The 17,434-nt window shown below is 43.1% G+C and overlaps 1 protein-coding gene across 2 annotated transcripts in view; it reads right to left on the bottom strand.

The window, feature by feature from the left end:
• KIF3B (kinesin family member 3B) overlaps positions 1-17,434 on the bottom strand; it is a 53,468-nt gene that overhangs the window by 20,397 nt on the left and 15,637 nt on the right. The gene's annotated exons all lie outside the window — the stretch shown is intronic.

Consider the following 17,434-nt stretch of genomic DNA (forward strand, 5'->3'; position numbering starts at 1 on the left):
CGGTGGATGATATCAGTGACAACTAGGAATATAAATGTATGTTCCCAGCACTGAGGACGTGTGACAAAGTAGCAATCCCAGAGGCAAGGAGGGATTCTCTACACCACAGTGAAACCCATGATCCAGTGCTGGATCTTACCTACTAAGGCCTGTTTCACACTTCAGTTGTTTGACGTCAGTTAAAATCTGCCAAAGTGTGAAAAAACGGATCCGTTTCCGCTATGTAACAAACGGATGCACCAGATCCGTTTTGTGGATGGATCCGCCAGTGTATGAAATGTAAAGGAACAGGACTCTAGGAACAGCAAGTCTATGGGAAAAAAAAAAAAACGGATCCGACAAAAAAAAATGGTGGTTCTGCTTTTCTCTAAAAATGGCGGATTTTGACTGACGTCAAACAACTGAAGTGTGAAAGAGGCCTTAGAAGTTCAACACTGCCCCAATTATTTGGCAAAGGTGCCTCATTAGCATAGAGTGAAAACAAGCCAATCAGAATAGATCACATGTCTGCACTTCCAACCTATGGTTCTGGGATAAGATAAGAATACAAGGGTGTCATGTGCGATACTGACTGATCTAGAAAGCTAAGGAATGTATGTACTCCGACTCCACCAGCAGAATAGTGAGTGCAGCTCTGGAGTATAATACAGGATGTAACTCAGGATCAGTACAGGATAAGTAATGTAATGTATGTACACAGTGACTGCACCAGCAGAATAGTGAGTGCAGCTCTGGAGTATAATACAGGATGTAACACAGGATAAGTAATGTAATGTATGTACACAGTGACTGCACCAGTAGAATAGTGAGTGCAGCTCTGGAGTATAATACAGGATGTAACTCAGGATCAGTACAGGATAAGTAATGTATGTACACAGTGACTGCATCAGCAGAATAGTGAGTGCAGCTCTGAAGTATAATACAGGATGTAACACAGGATCAGTACAGGATAAGTAATGTAATGTATGTACACAGTGACTCCACCAGCAGAATAGTGAATGCAGCTCTGGAGTATAATACAGGATGTAACTCAGGATCAGGGGCATGGCCTAGCTCACAGACATGTGAGACAGGTTTCTTGGGAGCTCTGAAGGGACACCTCAAAATCTGACTTTTAAACTCAACTTCAGCAAGCCATCCTGTCTCCAAATATCTCTCAGTCCATCTGGCACTATGAGGATACTTTTGGCTCCAAAAGCTATCATCTAAATCAACTTTTGAGAGAAGATAGGTATTGAGGCCCACATCCTCACCAGACCTCACTTCTGGGCCTGCCAGTACTTACACCACAGGATTTCTACCTTAAGGACTCCTCAAATTCTGCAAGGCATCACCGATGAGGCACCCATCTGCAACCTCCAAGACCCCCTAATTTTCATCTGGGCTCCAACAGAAGAAGAAAGCCACAAAAAGCGAGAATTAGGCAGCCGCAGATCGCAGCTGCGACCCTGCGTCGGAAGACCGGGACAACAGACCCTCACAGCGGTTCTACAATGATTCAGTGGTGAAGAGGACGAGTGACATCTCAGCTGTGACCCCTTCTCAGGAACTGGGACGGCGACTCAGACTGTGGCTCCTTTGAGAGAATGGGGTGCATTTGTGAGTATAGCGCTCACCGACTTCACCCCTTGCCACCCCCTTGGAGGACTTCTCCAGCGGTTTGACTACCTCCATCAGCTCCCGGAGCTTTGCCATGCGGTGCTCTGTGGTCGCAGCTGCGGGGGGCCTCCAGTGCGAGATAAACCCCTCCCACCTCTACCGCAGCCGGCCCTTGTTCTCCCCGGCGACCCCGCTGCGTCTCTATAACTCCCGTAGCCTGCTCGTCCCTTCTGGAGCTGCAGGGACATCTCCACCTCCCTGTGGCAGCGGCGGAGAGGCTCACTAGCTGATTTCAGGCGACCGTCTTCAGCTTTGAGGGGAGAGCTTCCTTTACATGCAAGCTGCGATCTCTGCCTATAAAACGTGACGCAGCTGCGGCGTCTCCGGGAGCGCGGGGGAAACTCCTACTTTTGCTTTCGGTTTCACTGTAGCCGACTCCCGCTCTCCCCGGCGATCCCCGCTGCGTACTTATAACTCTCGCTGCCTGCTCATCCCTTCTGGAGCTGCGGGGACTTCTCCATCCCCCTATAGCAGTGGTGGAGAGGCCCACAGAGTATATACAATTTACAGTCTTCAGTCCCATATAAGGGATCTCTTTCTGCATCAAAGTTGCGACCTCCAATCACAGCACCTACATCCCCTGCATCTCCTAAGCTGTTTACATATACTTTAACAGCAAATTGATTCACAGGTGACTTCTCCTGGGTCACAACTAGTTCTTAGGACCTCATTGTACCGAGCGACGCTAGGTCCAACTGTGATAAGGACCTACTTACATTAGCCTAACAGCGCCTGTTGATCTCTGTTGTGACATCCTTTGGGATCCTATTTTAGTTCGCAGCTGCGATCTCAATGATAATTAACCCCTTCACCCCCAAGGGTGGTTTGCACGTTCATGACCGGGCCAATTTTTACAATTCTGACCACTGTCCCTTTATGAGGTCATAACTCTGGAACGCTTTCATGGATCCCGGTGATTCTGACACTGTTTTCTCGTGACATGTTGTACTTCATGATAGTGGTAAAATTTCATTCAAATAACTTGCGTTTATTTGTGAAAAAAAAAACGGAAATTTGGCGAAAATTTTGAAAATTTCACAATTTTCTAACTTTGAATTTTTATGCCCTTAAATCACAGAGATACGGCACACAAAAAGCTTAATAGGTAACATTTCTCACATGTTTACTTTATATCAGCACACTTTTGGAACCAAAAATTTTTTTTGTTAGGAAGTTAAGGGTTAAAAATTGACCAGCGATTTCTCATTTTTGCAACACCATTTTATTTTTACGGACCACATCACATTTGAAGCCACTTTGAGGGGTCTATATGATATAAAATACCCAAAAGTGACACCATTCTAAAAACTGCACCCCTTAAGGTGCTCAAAACCACATTCAAGAAGTTTATTAACCCTTTAGGTGCGTGTCAGGAATTTTTTGAATATTTAAAAAAAAAGAAAAATGAACACCTAACTTTTTTTCACAAAAAAAAAACTTCAGGTTCAATTTTTTTATTTTACCAAGGGTAACAGGAGAAATTGGACTGCAAAAGTTAATGTGCAATTTGTCCTGAGTACGCTGATACCTGATATGTGGGGGGGAACCACTGTTTCGGCACATGGCAGAGCTCAGAAGGGAAGGAGCGCCGTTTGACTTTTTCAATGCAAAATTGGCTGGAATTTAGATCGGACACCATGTCACGTTTGGAGAGCCCCTGATGTACCTAAACAGTGGAAACCCCCCACAAGTGACCCCATTTTGGAAACTAGACGCCCCAAGGAACTTATCTAGATATGTGGTGAAAAATTTGAACCTACAAGTGCTTCACAGAAGTTTATAACGTACAGCGGTACAATTAAAAAATCATATTTTTTTCCACAAAAATGATCTTTTCACCCCCAATTTTTATTTTCCCAAGGGTAACAGGACCCTTAGGCTAAGTTCACACGTACCGGAACTCTTGCGGCAATTACCGCGAGAATTCCGGAATTCCAGTCCGCGGGAAAATCGCATTTTAAATTCCCGCGATTTTCCCGCGGAAAAACTAGCATTTTGCAAGCGTAATTAGCTTGCAAAATGCTAGCGTTCTCCAAGCGATCTGTAGCATCGCTTGGAGAACTGATTGACAGGTTGGTCACACTCGTCAAACATAGTGTTTGACGAGTGTGACCAACTTTTTACTACTGAGGCTGCCTATGCAGCCTCAGTAGTAAAAGATAGAATGTAAAAAAAAAATAAAAAATAGTGTTATTCTCACCCTCCGACGTCCCGCGCATCCGTTCCCAGTAGTCCTTTGCGAAAATGCCCGCGATGACGTAAGTTCTCGCGGGAACGCGACGTCTCGCGGTAATTCGCGATGACGTCGCGCGAATTACCGCGAGACTTCGCGATCCCGCGAGATCGGACGCCATCGCGGGCATTTTCGCAAAGGACTACTGGGAACGGGAGCGTGGAGAGAGGCGGGAAGGCTGCGCGGGACGTCGGAGGGTGAGAATAATCTTTTTTATTTTAAATTCTATTTTTTACAGGGATATGGTACCCAAAGCCCGGAGGACAGTCTCCTCTCCTCCGGACCGTGGGTACCATCCACAATTGTTCTGCTTACTTTCCGCATGGTGTGCACAGCCACATGCGGGAAATAAGCGGAACAATGCATTCCTATGGGTGCGGGATCGCCGCGATTCCGCAAAATAATGAGCATGCTGCGGTTTTTACCGCGAAGCGATTCCGCCGCGGTAAAAACCGCAGCATTAGCACAGCATTGCGGAATCCCATAGGAATGCATGGGATGCTTATTTTTCGCGGCAAAATCTCACGGTTAAAACTGCCGCGGAAACGCGAAAAAAACGCCACGTGTGAACTCAGCCTTAAAGTTATTGTGCAATTTGTCCTGAGTACGCCGATACCAAACATGTGGGGGTAAACCACTATTTGGGCGCATGGCAGAGCTCGGAAGGGAAGCAGCGCCATTTGACGTTTTTGGCTGGAATTGAGATCGGACACCATGTCGCGATTGGAAAACCCCTGATGTACCAAAACAGTGGAAACCCCCCACAAATGACACCATATGTGGGAGAAAACTACTGTATGGGCACACGTCGGGGCTCGGAAGGGAAGTAGTGACGTTTTGGAATGAAGACTTTGATGGAATGGTCTGCGGGTGTCATGTTGCCTTTGGAGAGCCCCTAATGTATCTAAACAGTGGAAACCCCCACAAATGACCCCATTTTGGAAACTAGACCCCTAAGGAACTTATCTAGATGTGTGGTGAGCACTTTGAACCCCCCAGTGCTTCACAGAAGTTTATAATGCCCGGGCATGAAAATAAAAAAATTGTATTTTTTCCACAAACATGATCAATTAGTCCCCAATTTTTTTATTTTCCCAAGGGTAACAGGAGAAATTGGACCCCAAAAGTTGTTGTCCAATTTGTTCTGAGTACGCTGACACCCCATATGTGGGAGAAAACTACTGTATGGACACACGTCGGGGATCGGAAGGGAAGTAGTGACGTTTTGGAATGCAGACTTTGATGGAATGGTCTGCGGGTGTCATGTGCGTTTGGAGAGCCCCTGATGTACCTAAACTGTTGAAACTCCACACAAGTGTCCCCATTTTGGACACTAGACCCCCCACGGAACTTATCTAGATGTGTGGTGAGCACTTTGAACCCCCAAGTGCTTCACAAGTTTATAACGCCCGGGCGTGAAAATAAAAAAATCATTTTTTTCCACAAAAATGATATTTTTGCCCCCAATTTTTTATTTTCCTAAGGGTAACAGGAGAAATTGGACCTCAAAAGTTGTTTTGCAATTTGTCCTGAGTATGCTGATACCCTATATGTGGGGGTAAAACACTGTTTGGGCGCATGGCAGAGCTTGGAAGGGAAGGAGCACCATTTGACTTTTTCAACTCAGAATTGGCTGGAATTGAGATCAGACGCCATGTTGCATTTGGAGAGCACCTGATGTGCCCAAACAGTGGAAACCCCCCAATTCTAACTCCAACCCGAACCCCAACACACCCCTAACCCTAATCTCAGCCCTAACCCTAATGGGGAAAATGGAAATAAATACATTTTCTTTTAATTTTATTATTTTTCCCTTACTATGGGGATGATAACGGGTGGTTTGATTTACTATTTATGGCGGTTTTTATGTTTGGCGGCTGTCACACGCTAAAAGACGCTTTTTATTGTAAAAATAGTTTTTGCATCACCACATATTGAGAGCTATAATTTTTCCGTACTTTGACCCACCGAGTCATGTGAGGTCTTATTTTTTGCGGGACGAGTTGACGTTTTTATTGGTACCGTTTTCGGGCAGGTGACATTTTTTGATCTCTTTTTATTCCGATTTTTGGGACGCAGACTGAACAAAAACCAGCGTTTCATGAATTTCTTTTGGGGGGTGCGTTTACACCATTCCGCGTGCGGTAAAATTGATAAAGCGGTTTTATTCTTCGGGTCAGTACGGTTAGGCTGTGTTCACACACAGCGTTTTTTTAGCGGTTTTTACCGCGGTTTTTACTATAAAACCGCTATAAAACCGCTAAAAATAAGGAGCAGTCATTTCTATGCATTTTGCACTTTTTGTGCACATTGATGCATTTTTTACCGCGAAAAAACCGCATTGCGGTAAAAACCGCAGCATGCACATTAATTTTGCGTTTTTTTCCGCGGTTTAGGCTTCTCCCATGCTTTTAGAAGCCGCTGCGGTAAAAAACGCATCAAAAACGCATCAAAACCGCGCAAAAAACGCGCAAAAACCGCCGCGGAAAAATAGGTGCGGTTTCTGGGAAGGGATTCAGGTTTTTGTGCAGAAATTTTCTGCAACGTGTGCACATACCCTTACAGCGATACCTCATTTAGGTCTTTTTTATGTTTTGTTAGTTTTATGCAATGAAAACTATTTTATATGAAAAATAATTATTTTTGCATCGCTTTATTCTGCGAGCTATAACTATTTTATTTTTTCGCTGATGATGGTGTATGGTGGCTCGTTTTTTGCGGGACAAGATGACGTTTTCAGCAGTACCATGGATATTTATATGCGTCTTTTTGATCGCGCGTTATTGCACTTTTTGTTTGGCGATATGATAATAAATCATTATTTTTTGCTTAGTTTTTTATTTTTTAAGGGGTTCGCTAAAGGGGTTAACTAATGGGACAGTTTTATAGGGCAGGTCGTTACGGACGCGGCGATACCTAATATGTGTACTTTTATTGTGCTTTTTTTTATTTCCAAAAAATGGATTTATTGGGGGAATATTTTTTTTTTCATAATTTATTTGGCGATTTTTTAAAAATTATTTTAACACTTTTTTTTTTTTTTTTAACTTTATTACATAGTCCCAGGTGGGACATCACTGTCCTGTCACAGATCGCTGATCTGTAACATCACAGATCACTGTGACAGATCAGCGATCTGTCACAGGCACTGCTGCAGACTTCCTCATGCCTGCGCTTTGCAGGCACTGAGGAAGTCAGCTCCCTGCAGGCCCCCCCCCCCAAGGCCCCCGTCGCCATCATGGATTCGGAGGCCTGCTGGGAAGGAGCCCCCCGCAGCAGCGCTGCACATTGCGCTGCTGTGGGGGGCTCAGGGAAGCACAGAGGGAGCCCCCTCCCTGCCGATGCTTCCCTTTAACCCCCGGTACACCGCGATCGTGTTTGATCGCGGTGTGCAAGGGGTTAACGTGTCGGTCCGTGACCGCCTCTGACACATTGTGCCGGGTGTCAGCTGTGATAATCAGCTGACACCCGGCCGCGATCAGCGGCGCTCACCACGTGGGTGCCGCTGATCGCGCTAGACGTACTATCCCGTCCATGGGCATAGGGGCCCGGGTCCCATGGACGGGATAGTACGTCTGATGTCAGAAAGGGGTTAAAGAACCTACTACAACCTTAGAAGAGACCCCAAATTCTGCATTGGCATCCCTTCTGGACCTAATCCTAGTGTCTCAGATTAAAGCACTTAAGTTGTTGCACCTAGTAACCTGAACTATTATACTGAAAGTTTCGTTTATACACCTCTTGGGTCAACTCAGCTACTTTGTGGATCAATATTGACTTTCTTGTGGAATTTACCTTAATTCTAGTATATTCCGTGATGGATTCTAGTGACTGCTACATCCGTATATGATGTGAATAATTCTGGTAACCTTTAGTGATTCTAGTGTTTTCTAACCTGAATTTTATTCTAGTATATTTCCTCATATTGTTATCACTCTGTAGAATTGTACTGCAGGAATCACTTCTCTTCTTGTTCTGCCATCAATCCAGCCAAATCGAGTAACCCAAGACAAAGAGGTAATTTTGTTAAAATTTAGAGGGGAGTACACAAATTTTTACACACAATGAAAAATTCCAGGTCACTCATAAAGTCTAATACTTCATCTTCCCACAAACCATGTAGAAAAAATTACCATTCAAACGACCAAGCTAAGGTCCTTAGTCCACTCACATCTAGGTCTCCGCTAAAAAGAGACGAGATTCTTTCGGGATCTAAACTCCTGAGTCAAAAATAGGCCTGAAACCACCCACTCTAAAAAGAATCTCCTATCCGATGAGATGGACTTATCACTCAATTCCAAAAGACAGACCCCAGGGTCTTGGGGAGAGAAACACTCTGCCTTATCTAGAGAAGCCTCAAAAGAGGATGAGGATTCAAGGGATTACTCCCCTAATATTAGTCCAGCTAAAAATAAGTCTAGATTGGACGCTCCCCAACAAGACTATAACTCTAATTTCCCTCCTCTCTCTGCGTCCAAAGCTGGTCAAACCCTCTCTATTGATAACATTGAACATCTCCTAAATAAACGAACGGATAATATTGATAAGAAATTTGAGCTTCGTTTTAATAAACACGAAAACAAAATGGATAGAGCATTGGCCAAATTCGAAATGACACTTGCAGAACAAGAAAAACGAATTGTAAGACTAGAACACAAAGCCACAGACTCTACAGTTGACATTGAATACCTGTCCTCAGAAATGCAAAAACTTAGAACGAAACTGGCGGACTTAGAGGACAGAAGTCGCCGCAATAATCTTACAATACGTGGCATACCTGAGGACATTGCACAAGAAAATCTAGCTGCCCATGTAAAATCCATTTTTCAAAAAGCTATACCATCACTCACGGAATCTGAATTGATAATAGATAGGATCCATAGGCTGCCACGTCCATCAGGGATCCCAATTGAATCTCCTAGGGAAACAATCTTTCAGATTCATATCTTTAACCCCTTAACGACCGCCGATACGCCTTTTAACGGCGGTAATTAAGGGTACTAAAACCACAGCGCCCTTAATTCACGGCGCTGTGATTTAAGTGAATAGCGCCCCCCAGTGTCGGATTTTCTCCAGGGTCTCGGCTGCCAGGGGTAGCCGAGACCCCAGAGAACATGAATCGGTCGGTTTTTACCGACCCCGCTTTTGCGATCGCCGTTATTAACCCTATAACGGCGACCGCAAAAAAAAAAAAAAGCCGCGATTTTACATTTAATTTCTCTCTCCTCTGATGTGATCGCACATCAGAGGAGAGAGAAATAGGGTCCCCGATCCCCCCCCGGTACCTCTCCGTGGCCCTCCGTCCCCTCCCGGTGGTCCCACGTCCCACCGGCATCCTCCGATGGGCGCCGCCATCTTGAAAATGGCGGGTGCATGCGCAGTGCGCCCGCCGGGAATCTGCCGGCTCCGGCTGGCAGATTCCATTCATTATTTTGATCACTATGATAAACGATCATAGTGATCAAAATAAAAAAAATAGTACATAACCCCCCCGTTTATCACTCCCTTATATAGGCCAATATAATGAAATAAAGAAAATTTTTTTTTTTTCAGTTTTCCATTAGGGTTAGGGTTAGGGTTGGGCTAGGGTTAGGGCTAGGGCTAGGGTTGGGCTAGGGTTAGGGTTGGGCTAGGGTTAGGGTTGGGCTAGGGTTAGGGTTGGGCTAGGGTTAGGGTTGGGCTAGGGTTAGGGTTGGGCTAGGGTTAGGGTTGGGCTAGGGTTAGGGTTGGGCTAGGGTTAGGGTTGGGCTAGGGTTAGGGTTGGGCTAGGGTTAGGGTTGGGCTAGGGTTAGGGTTGGGCTAGGGTTAGGGTTGGGCTAGGGTTAGGGTTGGGCTAGGGTTAGGGTTGGGCTAGGGTTAGGGTTGGGCTAGGGTTAGGGTTGGGCTAGGGTTAGGGTTGGGCTAGGGTTGGGCTAGGGTTAGGGTTGGGCTAGGGTTAGGGTTGGGCTAGGGTTGGGCTAGGGCTAGGGCTAGGGTTGGGCTAGGGCTAGGGTTGGGCTAGGGTTAGGGTTGGGCTAGGGTTAGGGTTGGGCTAGGGTTAGGGTTGGGCTAGGGTTAGGGTTGGGCTAGGGCTAGGGTTAGGGCTCGGGTCACGACTAGGGTTAGAATTAGGGTTAGAATAAGGATTAGGGTTGGGATTAGGGTTAGGGTTGGGATTAGGGTTAGGGGTGTGTTGGGGTTAGGGTTGGAGCAAGAATTGAGGGGTTTCCACTATTTGCCAACTTTGGGGGGTCTAAAAATTGGGGTCTAAAAAAATCACTTTTGTGGAAATAAAAAAAGACTTTTTATTTTCACGGCTCTGCGTTTATAAACTTTTGTGAAGCACTTGAAGGTTCAAAGTGCTCACCACACATCTAGATAAGTTCCTTAATGGGTCTAGTTTCCAAAATGGGGTCACTTGTGGGGGGTTTCCACTGTTTAGGCCCATCAGGGGCTCTGCAAGCGCAACATGATGTCCGCAGACCATTCCATCAAAGTCTGCATTCCAAAATGGCACTCCTTCCCTTCCGAGCTCTCCCATGCGCCCAAACAGTGGTTCCCCCCCACATATGGGGTATCAGCGTACTCAGGACAAATCGCATAACAACTGTGCGGGTATGATTTCTCCTGTTACCCTTGTAAAAAATAAAAATTTGGGGGCGAAAAGATCATCTTTGTGGAAAAAAATAGATTTCTTATTTTCACGGCTCTACGTTATAAACTTCTGTGAAGCCCTTGGGGGTTCAAAGTGCTCACCACACATCTAGATAAGTTCCTTAATGGGTCTAGTTTCCAAAATGGGGTCACTTGTTGGAGGTTTCCACTGTTTAGGCACATTAAGGGCTCTCCGAACGCAACATGGCATCCGATCTCAATTCCAGCCAATTCTGCGTTGAAAAAGTCAAACGGCGCTCCATCCCTTGCGAGCTCTGCCGTGTGCTGAAATAGTGGTTTACCCCCACATATAGGGTATCGGCGTATTCAGGAGAAATTGTACAACAAATTTTGTGGTTGATTTTCTCTTTTAACACTTGTGAAAATAAAAAAAATTGGTTCTGAAGTAAATTTTTTGCAAAAAAAAGTTAAATATTAATTTTTTCCTTCCACATTGCTTTAGTTCCTGTGAAGCACTTAAAGGGTTAATAAACTTCTTGAATCTGGTTTTGAGCACCTTGAGGGGTCTAGTGTTTAGAATGGTGCCACTTTTGGGTATTTTCTGTCATGTACACCCCTCAAAATGACTTTAAATATGATGTGGTCCCTAAAAAAAATGGCTTTGTAAATTTTGTTGTAAAAATGAGAAATCGCTGGTCAACTTTTAACCCTTATAACTTCCTAACAAAAAAAAATTTTGCTTCCAACATTGTGCTGATGTAAAGTAGACATGTGGGAAATGTTATTTATTAAGAAATTTGTGTGACACATCTCTCTGATTTGAGGGCATAAAAATTTAAAGTTTTAAAATTGCAAAATTTTCAAAATTTTCGCCATATTTCCATTTTTTTCATAAATAAACACAAGACGTATCGAAGAAATTTTACCACTAATATGAAGTACAATATGTCACGAAAAAACAGTCTTAGAATCAGCGGGATCCATTAAAGCGTTCCAGAGTTATAACCTCATAAAGGGACAGTGGTCAGAATTGTAAAAATTGGCCTGGTCATTAAGCTGCAAACTGGCTCTGTCGCTAAGGGGTTAAAACAAAAGAGAAAATTCAGCTATACCTAAAGTTGGAGAAGACCTTCCTAGAACCCTTTCAAGGTCTAAAGACTTTTGAAGATTTATCCCAAGGAAACATTGGATCTACGGAGGTCCTTCCACAAAACCACTGCAGCCCTTAGGGATAAAGAGATCCATTACACATGGGGATTTCCTCTTAAATTACTAATCCACTTCAGGGGTAAAACTATACCAATATTCTCCCCGGAAGAAGGGGCAAACTTCCTGAGATCTCTGGCTGAGCCTTCCCACTCCAGGGACAATAGATGAATAGTTTACTCACTTACATAGGTTTTGCTTACATCAAGCACACCTGGCTTGCTTTACCTCAACAATGAGGTTCTACCCAAAAATTCCAAACCACGTATTATACCCCCATTAGGTTAGAAGTACCTTTCTTTTGAGCAAGGCACCTATTGGAGAGCTTTACACAATTCTTCTGGTTCGAGACTCCAGTACTCTAGGCACCTAAATTCATTGTTTATGCTATAAGTATACTGTTTGGTGCACTCCGTGCTTGAAGTTGGTTGTTTATCAAGGTTATTAAATTTCCTACAGGACAAGTTCTTGAGTGATTGGTCATATCGACACTTTGATACTCAGCTGTCTGGCTGATATCTTTGTCACATACTTGTGATAGCTGTATAGATGAGTATCAAACTTATCACGTACAATGTAAGAGGGCTAAATAGCCCCCATAAGAGGTTCCAACTCTGGAGAGAGCTTAAGAAGTCAAAGGCTGACTTTATTTGCGTCCAGGAGACAAGGCTGCCCATTATCCCCCCTATTGTTTATTTTAGCGATGGAGCCAATGGCCGAACACATCAGGCAAAACGATAAGATAAAAGGGCTGATAACAAAAAATCGTCAGCACAAACTAAATTTATTTGCTGACGACATTATTCTGACCCTCACGGACCCTGATAATTCTATTCCAGAAGCCTTAGAGGAATTGAAAACATTTTCGGCCTGCTCCAATTTCAAAATTAACGAAAGCAAATCCAACATTCTCCCCCTTAACCTTAGCAACCAACAAATAAACTCAATTAAATCTATCTCATCCCTCAATTGGCAAACTAAAAATATTGAGTACCTGGGAATAATTTTAAATAAAAACCTAAGTGATACAGTACAAGACAATATAAAAAAGATTAACGGAAGTCGTTGAAAAAGACTGCTCTGTTTTTAGAGACAGGGACCTATCATGGTGGGGTAGGAATTTCACGGTCAAAATATTTATACTCCCGAAGGTACTGTACGTCCTGAGGTGCTTACCCCTCCCATTTCCAACTATTCAATTGACAAATCTCCAAACTATACTAAATAATTTTATTTGGCTAAACAAAAAACCAAGGACATCTAATAAAGCCTTGTATAAAAAGAAATTGAATGGAGGAATGGGAATACCGAGAATTTCGGCTCACTACCATACAACACTATTAAAACAAAGTTCTCAATGGTTCAATCAAGAAAATCCACCAGCATGGTGGGATTTAGAGATTGAGCTTAATAATAACAAGCATCCAAGGGTCATTATCTCAAACACCATCTTTAACCGTACATTTGACTGTACAGCACAGCCAATCTTTCAGGCTCTTTGGCTTGGAAGAAACTCTCCACTCCAAAGAGAGGAACCGCTAAAAAGATAATCCTGAAAACCTTACCTCTCACACTACTATACTCAATAATGAAACTAGATCTCCCTGTAAGGTGGTCTGAATTTGGAATTAAAAAAACTGGGGGACATCTCCGACGGCGGAAAAATGTCACCCTTTAGTGACGTAAAATCCAAATACAAAGTACCTTGCTCTATGTTTATGGAATATCAAATATTAAAGGACACTATCTTAGATTTCTTACAGAAAAGACCGATATTTTCGGAACCTTCTGTTAAAATCCTGATTAATGTAGGCCACACAATATTCTGGAGCCACAAGTTCATATATGGCAGTTCTAACCAGGACTCGTCTCTCACAAAAGATTCATATATGCTAACATGGGAGAAAGACGTCAAGGCATCCTCTTCAGCAGAAAGTTGGGAAGATGCATTGTCCTTATCCTATGCCTCGACCCTTTCCATGACTTTACAGGAAACCTATTTTAAGGTGCTCTCCAGATGGTACTTTACGCCGGTTCGTTTGGCTCATTTCAATCTCGACAGGTCACCACTTTGCTGGAGAAACTGCGGCAAAAGAGGTGACTTGTTACACATGTTCTGGGGTTGCCCTGTGACCCAATCCCTGTGGTCGCAGGTCTCCTCTGTTATACACAAAATATATTGTAAAACCTTCGTTCTCTCTCCACAGTCGGCATTACTCTCTCTAGAGCTGGATAGTCTGGACTTAGAAGTCAAAACATTAATTGTACATTTATGTTTAGTTGTAAAAAACACTATTGCGTATCATTGGAAGAGTCATACACTTCCTAGTCTTCAACACGTCATAGACCTACAGATGACTACCCATTCCTGCTACTACATGTGGGGACAAATGACACCGCAAGAAACGACCTGGAAACCATCTGCAGAGACTTTGAAGACTTAGGCAAGAAAGTGAAAGAACTGGGAGCGCAGGTGGTCTTCTCTTCCATCCTCCCAGTGGATGGCCATGGAACAAGGAGGTGGAATAAGATTCTGCAGGTGAACAACTGGCTACGTCGATGGTGCCGTCAGCAAAGATTTGGATTTCTGGATCACGGAGTGAACTACTTATACGATGGACTACTTGCTAGAGATGGGGTGCACCTTACGAAGACTGGAAAGCATGTATTTGGAAGTCGCCTTGCTACACTTGTAAGGAGAGCTTTAAACTAGAACAACATGGGAAGGGAAGCAAAAGACCAGAAAAAGCCATACACCTGACAAATGCTATTGAGAACTCTGCTAATAGAAGTGGAAAGGAAGAACAAAGACGAAAGAATCTAATTAATAAAAATATTGGAGAAAGAGAAACCAATCACAAACTAAAATGTTTCTATACTAATGCACAAAGCATGGGCAACAAACAAGGAGAATTGGAACTACTAACACAGGAAAAGAAATATGATGTCATTGGAATCACTGAAACTTGGTGGGACAATACACATGATTGGAATACAAGACTAGAAGGATACAACTTATTTGCAAGAAACAGACTTGATAAACGAGGAGGGGGTGTTGCATTGTATGTTAGAAACGCATATATCTGCACAGAGATTGAAGCTTCAGAGACTGGGAGTTCTGTGGAAACTGTTTTTGTAAGAATACAAGGACAGAACAATGGAAAGGACACCATTGTAGGCATTTACTACAGGCCGCCTGTGCAAGCTGAAGATATGGATGAACTCTTTATGCATCAAATGGCCAAGTTCTCCAAAAAATATGACATAGTTGTCATGGGAGATTTCAACTATCCAGACATTTGTTGGGAATCTCTCTCAGGCAAAACTAACAGGTCAAGGAAATTCTTATCCTCTCTTGCTGACAACTTTATCTTCCAAAAGGTAGGGGAGAAAACAAGGGGAACTGCTACCTTGGATCTAATCCTTATAAACAGGGAGGAAATGGTTGAGGAGGTAAAAGTGGCTGGAACCCTAGGAGGTAGCGACCATGCTATTTTAGAATTTTGGATAACTAGAGGCGGAAGACCTGTGAAGACTCAGACGTCAAGGTTAGATTTCAGAAAGGCAGATTTTAAGGGATTCAGAAAGATAATTGGAGGAATCCAATGGCTGGATATCCTTAAAGACAAAAATGTCCAGGAAGGATGGGAAATCTTGAAAAATGAAATTCTCAAAGCACAGTTGTTAACAATTCCGAAAAGAGGGAAGAATAGGAAGCATTTAAGGAAACCAGGATGGGTGAACACAGAACTTAAGCACATGCTAAAAAGGAAGAAAAAAATGTTTATAAAATGGAAAGAGGGAGGCATATCTAAAGAAGAATATAATGCTGTCTGCAGAATCTGCAGGGCACAAATCAGATTAGCTAAAGCTGAAAATGAATTGAGGCTTGCAAGAGATGTCAAAAGCAATAATAAAGGATTTTGGGGATATGTCAAAAGTAAAAGAAAAGTCAAAGATGCTATAGGATTTTTACAGGATGAAAATGATGAAATGGTAAGACAGGATGTTGAGAAGGCTGAACTTTTAAATTCCTATTTTGCATCTGTTTTCTCTCAGAAAGGAAATGTAACACCAACTGTTATTCACTGTCCTATTAAGGGAATAGAAGAATCCAGGATATCTATAAACAGAAAGATAGTGAGGAAACACTTAGCTAACCTAAATGAATTCAAGTCTCCAGGTCCAGATGAATTACACCCCAGAGTACTGAAGGAGATAGCAGAAGAAATTTCTGAACCACTCTCCATAATCTTTGAAAATTCTTGGAGAACAGGAGAAGTGCCAGAAGACTGGAGAAGAGCAAATGTTGTTCCTATCTTCAAAAAGGGGAAGAAGGTGGACCCAGGCAACTATAGGCCGGTGAGTCTGACTTCTATACCAGGAAAGATCTTTGAACAAATTATTAAACAACATGTAAGTCAATACCTGGATAATAATGAAGTGATCAAACAGAGTCAGCATGGGTTTGTAACTAATAAGTCATGTCAGACTAACTTAATTTCCTTCTATGACGGTATCACTGATTGGGTGGATCAAGGAAATGCTGTAGATATAGTATATCTTGACTTCAGCAAAGCATTTGACAAAGTCTCTCATACAATCCTTATTGAAAAAATGACTAAGTATGGAATGGACAAGGCAACTGTTAGGTGGATTCATAACTGGCTTAGTGATCGGACCCAAAGAGTGGTCGTAAATGGCTGCACATCCAGTTGGAAGAATGTCTCAAGTGGGGTACCACAGGGCTCTGTCCTGGGCCCTGTATTGTTCAACATCTTTATCAACGATTTAGATGAAGGAATTGAGGGTAAACTGATTAAATTTGCTGATGACACAAAGCTAGGAGGGATAGCTAATACTAGAGAAGAGAGAGAGAGGATTCAAAAAGATTTAAATAAACTGGAGAAGTGGGCAGTAACTAACAGAATGGTTTTTAACAGGGAGAAATGCAAAGTACTACATCTGGGCAATAAAAATGAAAAAAGCATATATAGAATGGGAGGAATAGGGCTAAGTGACAGCACATGTGAAAAAGACTTGGGTATACTAATAGATCACAGACTGAATATGAGTCAACAGTGTGATTCAGCAGCAAAAAAGGCAAATGCAGTTCTAGGATGTATTAACAGAAGCATACAGTCTAGATCACGTGAAGTCATTATTTCCCTCTACTCCTCTTTGGTCAGACCTCATCTGGAATATTGTGTCCAGTTTTGGGCACCACATTTTAAAAAAGACATCAACAAACTGGAGCAAGTTCAGAAAAGAGCGACCAGAATGGTGACCGGTCTGCAAACCCTGTCTTATGAGGAAAGGTTGCAGGATTTGGGAATGTTTAGTTTGCAAAAGAGAAGACTGAGAGGAGACTTAATTGCTGTCTACAAATATCTAAAGGGCTGTCACATTGTAGAAGGATCAACTTTATTCTCATTTGCACAAGGAAAGACTAGAAGCAATGGGATGAAACTGAATGGGAGGAGACACAGATTAGATATTAGAAAAAACTTTTTGACAGTTAGAGTGATCAATGAGTGGAACAGGCTGCCACGAGAAGTGGTGAGTTCTCCTTCAATGGAAGTCTTCAAACAGAGGCTGGACAGACATCTGACTGGGATGATTTAGCGAATCCTGCTTTGAGCAGGGGGTTGGACCAGATGGCCCAGGAGGTCCCTTCCAACTCTACGATTCTATGATTCTAAGATATCATGGCTCAACACCGAGCATACGAACTTAACTTTG

Source organism: Dendrobates tinctorius, unplaced genomic scaffold, assembly GCF_039654945.1.
Source record: "Dendrobates tinctorius isolate UK_male_01 unplaced genomic scaffold, ASM3965494v1 ptg000065l, whole genome shotgun sequence".
In the NCBI taxonomy this organism is placed as follows: Eukaryota; Metazoa; Chordata; class Amphibia; order Anura; family Dendrobatidae; genus Dendrobates; species Dendrobates tinctorius.